Source organism: Oryctolagus cuniculus, chromosome 1 (genome assembly GCF_964237555.1).
Source record: "Oryctolagus cuniculus chromosome 1, mOryCun1.1, whole genome shotgun sequence".
Classification (NCBI taxonomy): domain Eukaryota; kingdom Metazoa; phylum Chordata; class Mammalia; order Lagomorpha; family Leporidae; genus Oryctolagus; species Oryctolagus cuniculus.
In genome coordinates, this window is record NC_091432.1 from 235,284,590 (window position 1) to 235,297,407 (window position 12,818).

The window sequence follows — 12,818 nt, forward strand, 5'->3', positions numbered from 1 at the left end:
CCTCATAAGAGAGGTGTCCTCAAATGAAAAGCGCTTGCTCCAGGCCCGAGCCTCTGGAGGCTAAGAAAGGGCAGGACGGGGGCTGCCACGGTGCGGCCGGGTCGGCGATGGCTCCTGGCCCCGGCCCCCGGTACTGCTACCCCAGGCCCCCGTCTGGAAGCTGAGTCCTGCGGCTGCGGTTACGACTGGTTGGCTGAGGCCCCTGGAATCTGCCGCTCATGGTCTGGCAGCTGGGAGGCCGAGGGCAAGGTGCTGGAGGGGCTGGTGTCTGCTGGGCCAGCAAGGCCGCCTCCCTGCCGTGTCCTCCCACAGTGCGAGGGACGCACCCCGGTCTCCTCAGCCCCCTGGAAGGGTGATAATCCGATTCGTGAAGACTCCAACCCCGTGACGTGACGCTCTCAGCCCCCGAGGGCCCCACCCCAGCACCTCAGAGGCTGGGGTCACACACACGGAGGCAGTGCAGGGCCACAGCTTTCAAGGCCAGGCTTTAGTTCCCTCTCTCCACCACTAGGTGGCAGTAGCAGCGGCTGTCACTGTTGGGCACACAGGTGCACCACCCGGCTGCTGTCCGCTCCTGTTCTCCTCACGCCTTCTCAGGGTCCACCACGCTCTCTGACCACCTGCATGGGCCGTGGCATCAGTTAGGGAGGGATCCAGGCTCAGCCTGTTGGGGAGGGGTCCAGATCCAGAGTTGCCCTCCTTCGGGTTCCAAGGGGATCCTTTGGGTTCCCGTTGTCTCACTGTAGGTGGCCTTAGCAAGAGACCAGTGCGGACGTCCAGTGCGGGAAACCGGAACCTCCCGCTGATGGGGACGCCTGGGGCTGCCCTAGGACAGGCGTGTTGCAGTCAGCGCGCTCACGCAAATGTGCACACGTGGGTGGAGAAGGCAAGAAGTGCCCAGCACATAGGTCAAAGGCCAAGAGTCTTTCTTGTTGTTTAAACCTCTTCAAGGGGCCGGCGCTGTGGCGTAGCAGGTAAAGACACTGCCTGCGACGCCGGCATCCCATATGGGCGCCGGTTCAAGTCCCGGCTACTCCACCTCCACTCCAACTCCCTGCTGCTGTGCCTGGGAAAGCAGTAGAAGGTGGCCCAAGTCCTTGGGCCCTGCACCCAGGTGGGAGACCCAGAAGAAGCTCCTGGCTCCTGGCTGCAGATCGGCACAGCTCCAGCCGTTGCGGCCATCTGGGGAGCGAGCCAGCAGATGGAAGACCTCTCTCTCTGTCTGTCTCTCTCCCTGCCTCTCCTTCTCTCGGTAACTCTTCAAATAAATAAACTTTCAAATTAATAAATTTCAAATTTTCAAATAAATATTTTTCAAATAAATCTTTTAAAAAAAGAAAGAAAGAAATCAAAAACAAAGGGCGAGGTGAGCTAGGGTGAGCAGAGACAAGCAGGATGAGAGTCAGGGCCGAAACCGAGGGCCGCGGAGGAGCAGCAGCAGCCCAGAGCGGGTTCTCAGCGATCGGCTAAGCCGCGCCAGGGAGAGACGGAAACTCACAGCCGGCGGTGATGGCCGGCGTGGAGGCCGTGATGCTGACGCAGGGAGGCAGGGCGGGGTCCTTCCAGAGACGGCCAGAGCGGCGTTCCACGTCGCAGGCAAACCGTCTGCAGATCAAACTGCCGTGAGCGGCCCCTCGTCCAGCTCCGCGGGCGGCCGCAGGTGGGAAGACTAAGCCCCCACAGGAGGGAGGGCAGCAGCCTCGGAAGCAGCCCGGGCTCTGCCCTCCGGAGTCCTGCCCGAAACCTCACAGGCGGCCCCGCCTGCGCCCAGGGAGAGCGCGCAGGAGTCCTCCCCACCGCCAGGCAGGCTGCTCGGCCGGATAACTGGGTCAGAACCTTGACCCGAATCTCAGCGACTTCACACCCAGCAAACCCTTTGTCCCGGAGGAGCGGGAGAAGGTGTGAAGAACCGGACCCCAACCCACAGGGGCCCCAGTCTGAATGCAGGCCCTGGGCTGTCACCCGTGTCACTCCGTTGAACCCTGTGGCTCTGCTTGTCCCCGTCTGCACCTGCACAGCCGGGACTGTCCCCCGCTGGCGAGAGCTGCAGCTCCACACCCTGCCCGTGCCCGCACAGCCTGCTCCTCGCTCCTCACCGGAGGCCAGGGGACCAGCCTGCCCGGTTGTCACCAGCACAGACACCCTACCTCTCACTGTCCCCGCTGCCCCAGGGCCCTGGTGGCTTGGGTGGGGGGTGCTGGGTCCCAGAGCTGACCCCAGAGGATGCCGGGGCTGCAGAACGCCAAGACCTTGTGTGGCCTCCCTCGAACTCTAAGCACGCTGGGGCGAAGACTGTCCCGTAGTGAGCTGTGGAGGCGGGGGAGGGGCAGGGCCAGCGCTTCCAGGCCAGAGCCAGGAGGCAGGGCCAGGCCCCGGCACTGCTGCCCCGTCCATGGTGAACTTTCCCCAGCGACGGGCAGGACCTGCTTACCGCCGGGTCTCAGGGAGGATGGGGGCTCCTCTGGACCCCTGGACTACACGGCTCCTGGAGGAGGCTGCCTGTGAGGAGCCGGGACACGGGGCGGGGTGTCCCCGGCCCACCTGGGGTCTGCCGGGCCTGGGTCACTGCAGGGGGCACCCACAGGCCAGGGGGCTGTGAGGTACCCGCTGGGTGCTCGCTGTCCACCTGGAGGACACTGGCAGCGTCACAAATTCATGGCGTTCCCATCATGCCACTGTCCCCTTAGACACGGCCTCAGCCAGCTCCAGCGGACCTCAGAGCAGGGGGCACAGCCCCAGGGGGGCAGCCAATCCTGATCTGATCCTGGCCGTGGACACGGCTCCCGGGCAGGCAGGGAGCCCGTGGGGGGCCCGCAGCCCGCAGAGCCGGGCTCCTGTCGGATTCCCACGTCTGCAGCCCTGGTGTACGGGTGCTGAGGTCTGAGGTCTGAGCCCCGGTTGCCAGGGGCGCGGACGCCTCTCAGCAGAAGCTCCACAGGGCCCCCAGGGCCCCCGAGCAGAATCGGATCAGAACACGGCATCGGGACACTGGGCTGTGGGCGGCGTGGATGGCCAGGACCCAGGAGGAGGAGGACCCTGGCAGAGCTGAGCCCTGGCGGTCTCTGTGTGGAAGCCGGGACTGCAAGGCTGCTGGGCCCCAGGTGTGAGAGGAGCGGGCTGCACGTGGGACAAAGCCAGCGTCCAGCCCCAGGCACTGGAGAGCAGGACCCACCTCGGCCTCCCACTCTGCACACCTCCAGGAAGCCCCCGTGGGTGTGCATGGCCCCGCTGGCCTGTGGGCCCTACATACAGGGGCGGCTGCACGTCCACACTGCACCCACAGGTGCGGCAAGGTAGGCCACACGAGGAGTCCACGCACAGCCACCTGTGGACACGCACGGCTGGCGGCCTCTCTCCATGGAGGCCGCTGGTGAGTACACACTCGGCTGCTGGTATAGACAGATTGGCATTCTGCCATCCTGCTCTTCAAATAAAATCTCCAATGGGGCTGGCGTCATGGTGCCCAAATCTCATAAGAGGGATGCTTCAAGCTGAAAACTGGTACCGAGGCCAGAGGCTGCACAGGTGCACAGGCACCGGGCAGGGGACCAGCTGGACTGGGCCCAGATCACGCCGGCCGAGGCTCACGGGTCCGAGAGGCAAGGGCTCCGAAGCCCGGGGTCCCGAGAGAAACCAGGGGAGGCCATGCTGGGCAGGTGCTGGTAGAAATGAGGATTTACAGGGACTGGGGCAAGGCCGCCCTCATGACCCCAAGCCCAAACCTGGCCGTGGTGCCCTCCCGTGGGACATCTGGAGCCCTCTCGCCCTGGACACCGGCCGAGCACCAGGCAGTGGACTCCTTGTGGCACAGGAGCTTCCTGGAAGCCATGGCCAGATACAGCCTCAACCCTGGGGGCCTTGGGCTGCAGGGGGCGCTGTCCAGCTCTGAGCACAGGCGAGTCCAGCCCGGCTGGCACTGTGCTTGGACTCCCAGGTCTACCATGAAAGTGGCGGTGTGCTGACGTCACCCTGGCTGGAGCTGACCTCTGGGCGGGGACCAGCCATGCCTGGGGGCTCCTGGGCCCAGGCGGGTGCAGGCTCCCAGGGAGAAGGCAGGGTGGGGCAGGGGGAGCACAAGGAACCCTTGTTGTCACCCCCCAGAGTGCATGGTGAGCCCCTCCCACCCACACCACCCTCCCTTTCAGACCAGGACCCACAGGGCCCCGCCCAGGTGCTGGCTGCTGACCCCGGCCAGCGCCGCCCACTCACTCACGGGCTCCAGGAAACACAGTGAGCTCACCACCTGCTCTGCAGCAGGGGGCCTGTGTGGGGAGGGGCGGGAGTCCTGCTCCAGGGCAGCCCAGAGCCGGATAAATGGGCAGCAGGGAGGCGGGCAGCACAGGGCAGCCGGGCCGGGACCATGCAGCTGCTCCTGCTGACGGCTGGGCTGGGCCTGCTCTCTGTGCTGGGAGCCCAGGGCCCTCAGCTGATCCCTGCCAGCGCTGAGGACGTGAGAGACGTGGGGAGACACTCACCACCCTGCTGCCCTCTCTGCCCCCGCCCCTGCCCCGTCCCTAACAGCAGCTTTGCCCTGGGCCTTTGGGTGACTCCCTCAGCTGCTGGCTCCGTGGCTGAGGCCGTCCTGGGTGCAGGTGCAGGCCCAGGTCCCGGTGCCTGCCTTGCCCCTCGCATGGAGGGACGACCCCGTCCCCACCCAGCCTCTGCCCCCCACTGCTCGCCCAGCTGAGGGCCCCATTCCCGGCTCAGCCCGGCCCCTGCTGTCCCCTCCCAGCTTGTAGGCCGATGGCACATCAAGCTCTGGGCGGGGACCTTGCGCATTCCCGCCCACAAGAGGAGCCACCCACTGCCTCCCTTCACCTTGGCCATGAACCGGCTCCGGAAGCTGGAATTCAGGATGAACCTCACGTGAGCCCCTGCCCGCGGCCCCTCCCTCCCCAGTGCAGCCCCCGCCCTCCTGGCCCAGCTGCCCTGAGCTCAGCTTCCCTCCTTCCTGCTCCGTCTGGGTCGTCTCCCGCCACCCCTGCCACTTGTCGGGACCCTGTCCCTGCTGGGCTGTGGGGCTGGGACCCCAGCTGCCGCTGGAGATGCCGGGGCTGTGGGCGCTGCGCTCTCTTCTGTGGGGGAACAGAGCTGGGGACCGGCCAGGGTGCTGCCGCCTGGACAGACGTGGGCTCCCCAGACACCACTGTCATCACTGCACTTGGGAACCTGCTGGGGACAGCGGCCAGCAAGCTGAGGCTGGGCAGTGTGGGGTCCTGCCGAGCACGACGCCGTGAGCAGTCCCAGCTGCCAATCCGTGGCCTGTAGCAGTGGCAGGTGGGGCCACTTGAAGCTTCGGGCCCTCCCGAGAGCCGGGGGCCCAGGCATCTTCTGGTGGCCGAGCCGAGAGTGAGGGCTGGCAGCACAGGGGGCAGTGGGTGCAGGGGCTGACCCAGCGCTGGGAGTCTGCGCAGCTGGGAGTGGGGTGGGGGCAGGGTCGGGGCTGGGGCCATGCCCTGATTCTGTGCCAGGAAGCCCATCGGATGCATCCAGTACAAGCTGCCCCTGGACTATGGGCCCGACCCGGGCATCTACGGCTCCTGTGAGTGTCCCCGCGGCACTAAGTTCCGTGTAAGCAGAGCCCGCAGGGCCCAGCCCTGACTGTCCCCGTTCCTGTTCTCGGCAGGGTGGCGCCACCTCATCTACATCAGCTTCCTGCCGGGGAGGGAGCACGCCATTGCCTACTTCAAGGTCAAGGTGGACACCATCAACCACTACATGATGATGCTCATGGGTGCGTCCAGCCCTTGCCACACGCATGCAATGTGGCCGTGGACCCCGGGTGCATGAGCTTGGAGCAGCTGCCCAGGCCTCCTGCCCCACTCCCTCCAGTTCCCAGCCCCGAGCCCAGCCTGCGGGCAGGACTCGCGGTGCGAGGGGAGGAGCAAGCTCTGTGTCTCCCCGGTTCCACGCCCACTCAGGACACCCCTGGGCCTGCCCTCTGCGCTGGCGGGGACTCAGGCTGGAACGGGGGGCACAAAGACCCCTGCCCGGTGGCTCAGGTGGAAACCCTGAGGCCGACCTCATGGGCCCTTGGGGCCGCCCAGCTCCACTCGTCTGAACCCGAGCCACCTGCCCCACCTCCCTCCTCTCCTCCTGGCCACCCTGCTCTGATGCTGGGTGCCTCTCTGTCCTGTGAGTGCTGACCCCTCCTCGCCTGTCTCCTGCTCTGGGCAGGACCCCTCCTCACACAGCAGGACTCGTGGGGGGTGCATAGGGCAGGGGCTGGGGCTCTGTGCACGATGCTGGCCAGGAGGGGCCCGGGGGCAGCCTCTGAGACCCCGACTCCGGGACAGCCCGGGCTGAGGACACGGCCGGGTCCCCTGGGGGAGCCAGGGCCACACAGGGCTCTGCCGCTCTCCAGGGTGAGCCTGTGTGCGTGGCAGGGGTCAGGACCCGCGGCCAGGTGGGGAGAGGGGCCCTGGGCTGGGAGCTGTAGCACACGGTGGGACCCCTCCGTCCTCACACTGGGCTCTCCTCCCGGCTGCCAACCGCAGGCCCCTTCCTCAGCCAGGGGATCCCCAGCTCACTGTCTGCCCTCCAGGGCCAGTGCGGGGCAGGACCCCTTCCTGGGGGCTGGGGGACGGCCCTGGGGCTGTCAGCCTGGCAGGAGGCCCCTGCACTCAGGAGACCGAATTCCAGACAAGACCCAGGCTCCCCCTGCCTGGGCCCCAGCTGCTCCTTCTCAGGATGCTGGGGGTGGGTTCGTGGGGTTCCCGGGGGACAGCAGGCTGGCGGCTTCTCAGAGTCCAGGGCTCCCCCGCGAGCTGTCAGGGTCAGGCCTGGCAGGGGGCCCTCCCCAGCCCACCTGCTTCCCCAGCGTGAGCCAGGGTCGCCCGACTCCACCCGCCCCCACCTGCAGGCCGCACCCTGGATGGAAACCCGGAGGCTGAGGCGACCTTCGAGGAGTTCGCGGAGAGCAAAGGGCTGAACCGAAGCGACATCGCCAGGCCCCCTCCCCTCGGTGACCTGGGGCTCCCCCGTCTGTCACTCACCTGTCACTCTCCCGGGATGAGGGCTGACGCTGGTGCCTCTCTTCCCGTGAGCGCTGACCCCTCCCCGCCTGTCTCTCTGGGTCTGCAGAAGCCTGCGCGCTGACCCCAGACTCTTAGTGCCGGGGGCGGCACCGCCTGCCCAGGAAGGACCCGGCCCCGCCCCGCGCCTGCGCTCAGAGCTCCAGCCCGGGAGCCGCCCCGCCCTGCCTGCGTGATTGAGTCAGCGGAGTGGCCCCTCCCCCGGAGGGTCAGCATCCCCCTGCGGGGACCCCTCCCCAGCATGGACGCGCGGGGGCGACCCCAGGCTCTCTGAGAGGCGGGTGCTGTGGTCACCTCCCCTGAGACGTCGCCATGGAGACGAGTGTGCTCCTGAGTGCCAGTGGCCGCAGCCCCTCCCCTCTGAGAGTGGAGCCCCTGAGCCCAGGGCGGGGTCCCCTGCTGCCCTCCTCCCCCGCCCCCTGGGATCTCCTGTGGCTTTGCCTGCCCTGAGCCCTGGGTGGCTGCTGAGTGAGAATAAAGCTGTGTCTCCCCTGTGCTGGCCTCGCGCCTCCTGGCTGATCTGTCTCAGAGTCTGCAGGATCAGGTGGGCTCTGCTAGGTGGGAAGTTAGAAATTAGCCTATGTGTGTGTGGCAGGGAGGTCTGGGGGGCTCAGAAAACTAACGCAGCCCAGGATTTTACACTGCACAGCCCTGCCCACACCCCAGTAACTTACAGGTGGTCTCAGCCCTCCCCCCACGGAAGTCTCCCGAGAATCCTCTCTGCTCAGTTCCAAATGGGTTGGGCAGCCTGGCAACCCGGGGCGGTAGGCCATCACGGCGGGCAGCCCGTGGCCTCTGCCTGCGCCACGTGGGACTACTCAGCAGGATCACACGGGTGCATGGAACCCTGGGAGGAATTCTACGGAATTCACACTCAGCAGAGGGAGGAGGGTCGGGAGAAACGGAGGGCAGAACTGGACCTATTCCCTTGTAAGCCACAGGGTGAATGTAAACTGCCCCCCAGCTCCTGTCCGGAGAGGTGCCCACTCGTTCTGCTGGACACGTCACCTCGGCACTCCTCTCTGTCTCATGTCTGCATTCTCTCTTGCGCGGAGACAAGAACCCAGCACACCTGTGGCACCCACGGACCTGCGCTGTTCAGGTCACGCCGGGCACCAGCACGGGCACAAGTGCACAGGTGTCACTCGGTGGTGGCGCTGTGCCGGCCTTGCAGGGAGAGGCCCCATCAGGCTCAATGTGTCACACTCCTAGACGGGAGGAGGAAAAAATAACAGTTGTCAGAGACCCCGAGTTTGTTTTAGTTCTTTTTTTTTTTTTTTTTTTTTTTTTTTTTGCCAGGCAGAGTTAGTGAGAGAGAGACAGAGTTATAGACAGTGAAAGGGAAACAGAGAGAAAGGTCTTCCTTCGGTTGGTTCACTCCCCTAATGGCCACTACGGCCGGAGCTGCGCCGATCCGAAGCCAGGAGCCAGGTGCTTCCTCCTGGTCTCCCATGCGGGTGCAGGACCCAAGGACCTGGGCCATCCTCCACCGCCTTCCTGGGCCACAGCAGAGAGCTGGACTGGAAGAGGAGCAGCCAGGACAGAATTCAGCGCCCCAACCGGGACTAGAACCCAGGGTGCCGGCGCCACAGGCGGAGGATTAGCCAAGTAAGCCGCGGCGCCGGCCAGAGTGCCCGAGTTTGTAAGGAATTATGAGCTGGACGGGGAGAAGGTGAGGGAGAGACTCACAGCCGGAGCTAAGTTTATTCAAAAGGGAAGAAAGTTAGAGGGCTGCCTGGCTGCGTGCACACAGGGCAAACGGCGGTGGGGGGGGGGGGGCAGAGCGAGAATTCCGGAACAGGTGGGTCGGTGCAGAGGAAGCCGGGGAGGGCCCCGAGGCGCAGGGCTTCTCCCTCCATGGGAGCTGAGCTGGCCGAGGGGGAGAGCAGCTCTGGGCTGAGCTTAAGGCATTGCAGTGCCTCAGGGGGCGGGGCCGTGGTCCATTCGTGGGGTACCCTGGCTGGGCGGGCTCGGGACGTCTCAGGAGTGCAGGGGTGGGTGGAGCTGGGTGGGGGAGATGACTGGGAGACACGCCCCCACGGAGCAGGGTCTGGGATCCCAGAGGCAGGGGATGGACACACATCTAAAACCTGTGCCCTGGCTCCGTCAGGTTCTGGGAGCACCCCCCCGAGAGAGTCGCCCCTAAACACGCTGGGGGCCGGGTGGTGGCACAGCGGCTTACGCTGCTGTTTGGAAGGCCCGGTGCACATCGGAGCGCCTGGTTCAAGCCTTGGCTGCCCCACTTCCAAGCAGCTTCCTGCTGATGCTCCCCGGGAGGCGGCAGCGGTGGCTCAAGTACCTGGGCCCCTGTCACCCACCTGGAAGTCCCGGATGGAGTTCCTGGCTCCTGGTTAGGGCCTGTCTACATGAGAGGCCCAGCCAGGTGGACGCAGCCGCACAGCCGGAAGCCCTGGGGGACGCGCCCTGCCCTCAAGGGGGAACCTCTGTCCGGGGAGCCCTCGTGATGTTTCCCAGGACAGATGTCCCAGGGGGAGAGAGGAGAGACAGAGGAGCGTGGGTCATGGGAACCTAGGCGTGCGTGGCCAAGCCTGCCCACCATGTACTCCTACGGCAAAGGCAACGCACATCCTGCCGTGTGCGATACCAAACCCGGGAGGAAGGGATGGCCGGTGGCAGATAAGCTGGAGACAGACCAGGGCCCCCCACAGCCCGCTGGCCAGACAGGGTGGGCAGGGGGCCCCACGGGGGGATCTGAGCGCCCCTCATGCTTCTGCCTCCGTCACCAGGGCACACCAGCCTGACAAGAAAAGAGCCCAGGCTTGGTGGGCCCGGCCTGGACAGGGACAGGGGCTGGAGTTCACATCACAGGCGAGAGCTGGAGTGACCCGGACTTCATGGCTGCGCTGGGGATGGTCTGTGCCTGGACCGCAGGCATCTGGATGGGCAGAGAGCAGCGGTGGGACCCCGAAGGTGCCCTTAGCCAAATTCCCCAGGGAAGAGGGAGCTGGCTGGGGTGGTGGGACTGGCCCAGGGGCAGGGGCTGGGGCTGGGGCGGTGGGACTGGCCCAGGGGCAGGGGCTGGGGCTGGGGCTGGGGCTGGCCCAGGGGCAGGGGCTGGGGCTGGGGCGGTGGGACTGGCCCAGGGGCAGGGGCTGGGGCTGGGGCTGGGGCTGGCCCAGGGTCTGGGGCTGGGGCTGGGGCGGTGGGACTGGCCCAGGGGCAGGGGCTGGGGCTGGGGCTGTGGGACTGGCCCAGGGGCTGGGGCTGGGGCTGGGGCTGGGGCTGGCCCAGGGGCAGGGGCTGGGGCTGGGGCTGGGGCTGGCCCGGGGGCTGGGGCTGGGGGTCTGGCATGCAAGCTGGGGTTGGGGCGGGTTGGCTCTGGTTCTAACCGGGCAGTAGTGCTGGAACATTCTAGAATTGGCTCCTGCCTGGGCTTGATTCGAACACTGGCCATGCCCAGAAGAGTTGCAAGGAGGGCCGTGGAGAAGGCTTTGGCTCTGGAGCTGATCCAGGGCCCCAACCGGAAGGTGGCTCGGCTCTGCAGCGGCTGTGGGGCAAACACCGTCCAGCTGCTCGGCCGTGAGCTCCGGGGGCAGGGCCGGGGTCGGGTTCCCGTTGTCTCCCGGTGCCTGCACACAGCAGGGGGCAGTGCACGGTGCTGGGTGTGAGGATGGAGGAGGGGAAGGAAGGAGCCGAGACGCCACTGGGTCCGGGCGTCTCCTCTGTGAGCAGCAGGGCTGCGGGCCGGTGCCCCGGCTCCTCCCTCCTGTCGTTCCGTGACCTGCGGGGGCCCGGGAGGCAGGTCCGTGCCCGACGCTCGGGGACACAGCTGCGGACACTGCCAGTTGCTGTGGGGTGGGGCTGACTCGCGCAGGGATAATGGGGGGTCCAGGTCCCAGGCTCGGGGGCTGAGCCCCATGGGAAGCAGCTGTCTGCACCGCGGGGGCCCAGCTTCGTGCCCGGGACTCAGGACCAGCCCTGGGGGGCCTGCGGTGGAGGCGATGTGGATCCTAGGTCTGAGAGGCCACGCGACCCACGACCCCACTGGCTGCTTCTTCCTGGGCCTCACTGTTCCCGTCTGTAACGTGGGCACGTGAGGGAACCCCTCCCCCACTGCACATGAAGAGGGCCTTGACCGCACACTGAGACGAAGAACTGCCTGACGTTTGCCCAGCGGCTGACCCAGAGGGCCAGGGTGTGCGTTCACCCAGGACACTGGGGACCCTCAGGGCTGAGGTGGACCTGCTGTTCTGTGAGGGTTCACACGTCTGTGTATGTCTCTGTGTGTGCATGTGTGTGTGCATGTGTGTGTGTGCATGTGTCTCTGTGTGTCTGTGTGTGTCTGTGTGTGTCTATGTGTTTGTGTGTCTCTGTGTGTGTGTGTCTGTGTGTGAGTGTGTGTGTCTGTGTCCGTGTGTGTGTGTCCGTGTGTCTGTGTACATGTGTGTGTATGTCTCTGTGTGTGTGTCTGTGTGTGTCTCTGTGTGTATGTGTGTGTGCATGTGTCTGTGTGTCCATGTGTGTCTGTGTGTGTGTGCATGTGTGTGTGTCTGTGTCTGTGTGTGTGTCTGTGTCTCTGTGTGTGTGTGTCTGTGTCTGTGTGTGTGTCTGTGTCTCTGTGTGTGTGTCTGTGTGTCTGTGTGTGTGTGTCTGTGTACATGTGTGTGTCTGTGTGTGTGTGTGTCCGTCTCCAGTGACTAGTGAAAAATGACCGCACAGTTGCTGGTTTAACCAACACAGGTTTATTCTCGGTAGCGACAGCCAGGGGGCGGCACAGCAGGCGTGGTGAGAGCTGAGCCAGGGCGTCTGCCCGGCCACTGAATCTGCGGCCCCCACCCCAGGCCACTGTGGGGCTGTGACTGCGCTGTCCCGGCCGCCCGCGGCCCCGGCGATGCCCACTCTCGGGCCGGGTGGAGCGGAGTCCTCTTGCGGGTCCAGGGTGGTGCCGACGCTGCTGGAGACACGCCTGGCCCTGGGCTGTCCTCAGCCGGTCAGTCAGAGGCACAGGGTCACCCGGCCCAGCCCGGGAGGCCACAGGGACCTCAGACGGGCAGAGGACAAGGAACACCCACAGCAGGGACTGAGGGGCCAGCCCCAGAGCTGAGCAAGGACTCAGACAAGGGCACGCACACGCATGCGCACCAAGACACCCCCGAGACAACCGGGAGGGGGCAGCCCTAACGCCACCAGCGGGCACTCAGTAACCAGCACGTGGTCTCCCACCGAGAGGGGCGGGGCAGGGCCCGGGGGCCTGCTGCCCACCTGGAGGGCCCGAGAGGCCTGGCCCTGGCCTGTGACCTTGCTGGGTCCTCCCCTCCCTCCCTCCTGCCCCGACCCCCAGTGGGTTAGGACCTGGGGAGCCCAGGAGATCCCCACCCGCACAGGAGCTCTGTCAGGCCCCACCCCTGGGCTGAGCCGCCCATCACCCACACCATCTCCCCACCCCAGCCAGGGCCCAGGCACTGGGCATCCTAGCTCAGATGCACCCACAGGACCCCTACCTCATGCCCATTGTGTGCAGGCCCTGCCCCTGGAGAGCAGGGAGCAGGCCGGGTCCTCCCGTCCCCGCAGACCCCCAAGGGAGCCCCAGGGAGCAGAGACACAGAGACTGCTTGAGTTCTTTATGTAGAATCTGGGTGGGGGGGCAGGGAGGGGCCTGGCTGGGCTCCGGGAGGGGCTCCTCCAGTCCTCCGGGGTAAGGCCCTGTGGGCTGCAGAGTCCTGGCCCCGCCCTAGGAAGAGGGGAGGGTCAGGGGGGTTCTGCAGGGGGCGTGGCATGGGCCGGGCACCTGGGACCCCAGCCTCAGGGTCAGGCAGTGGGGGA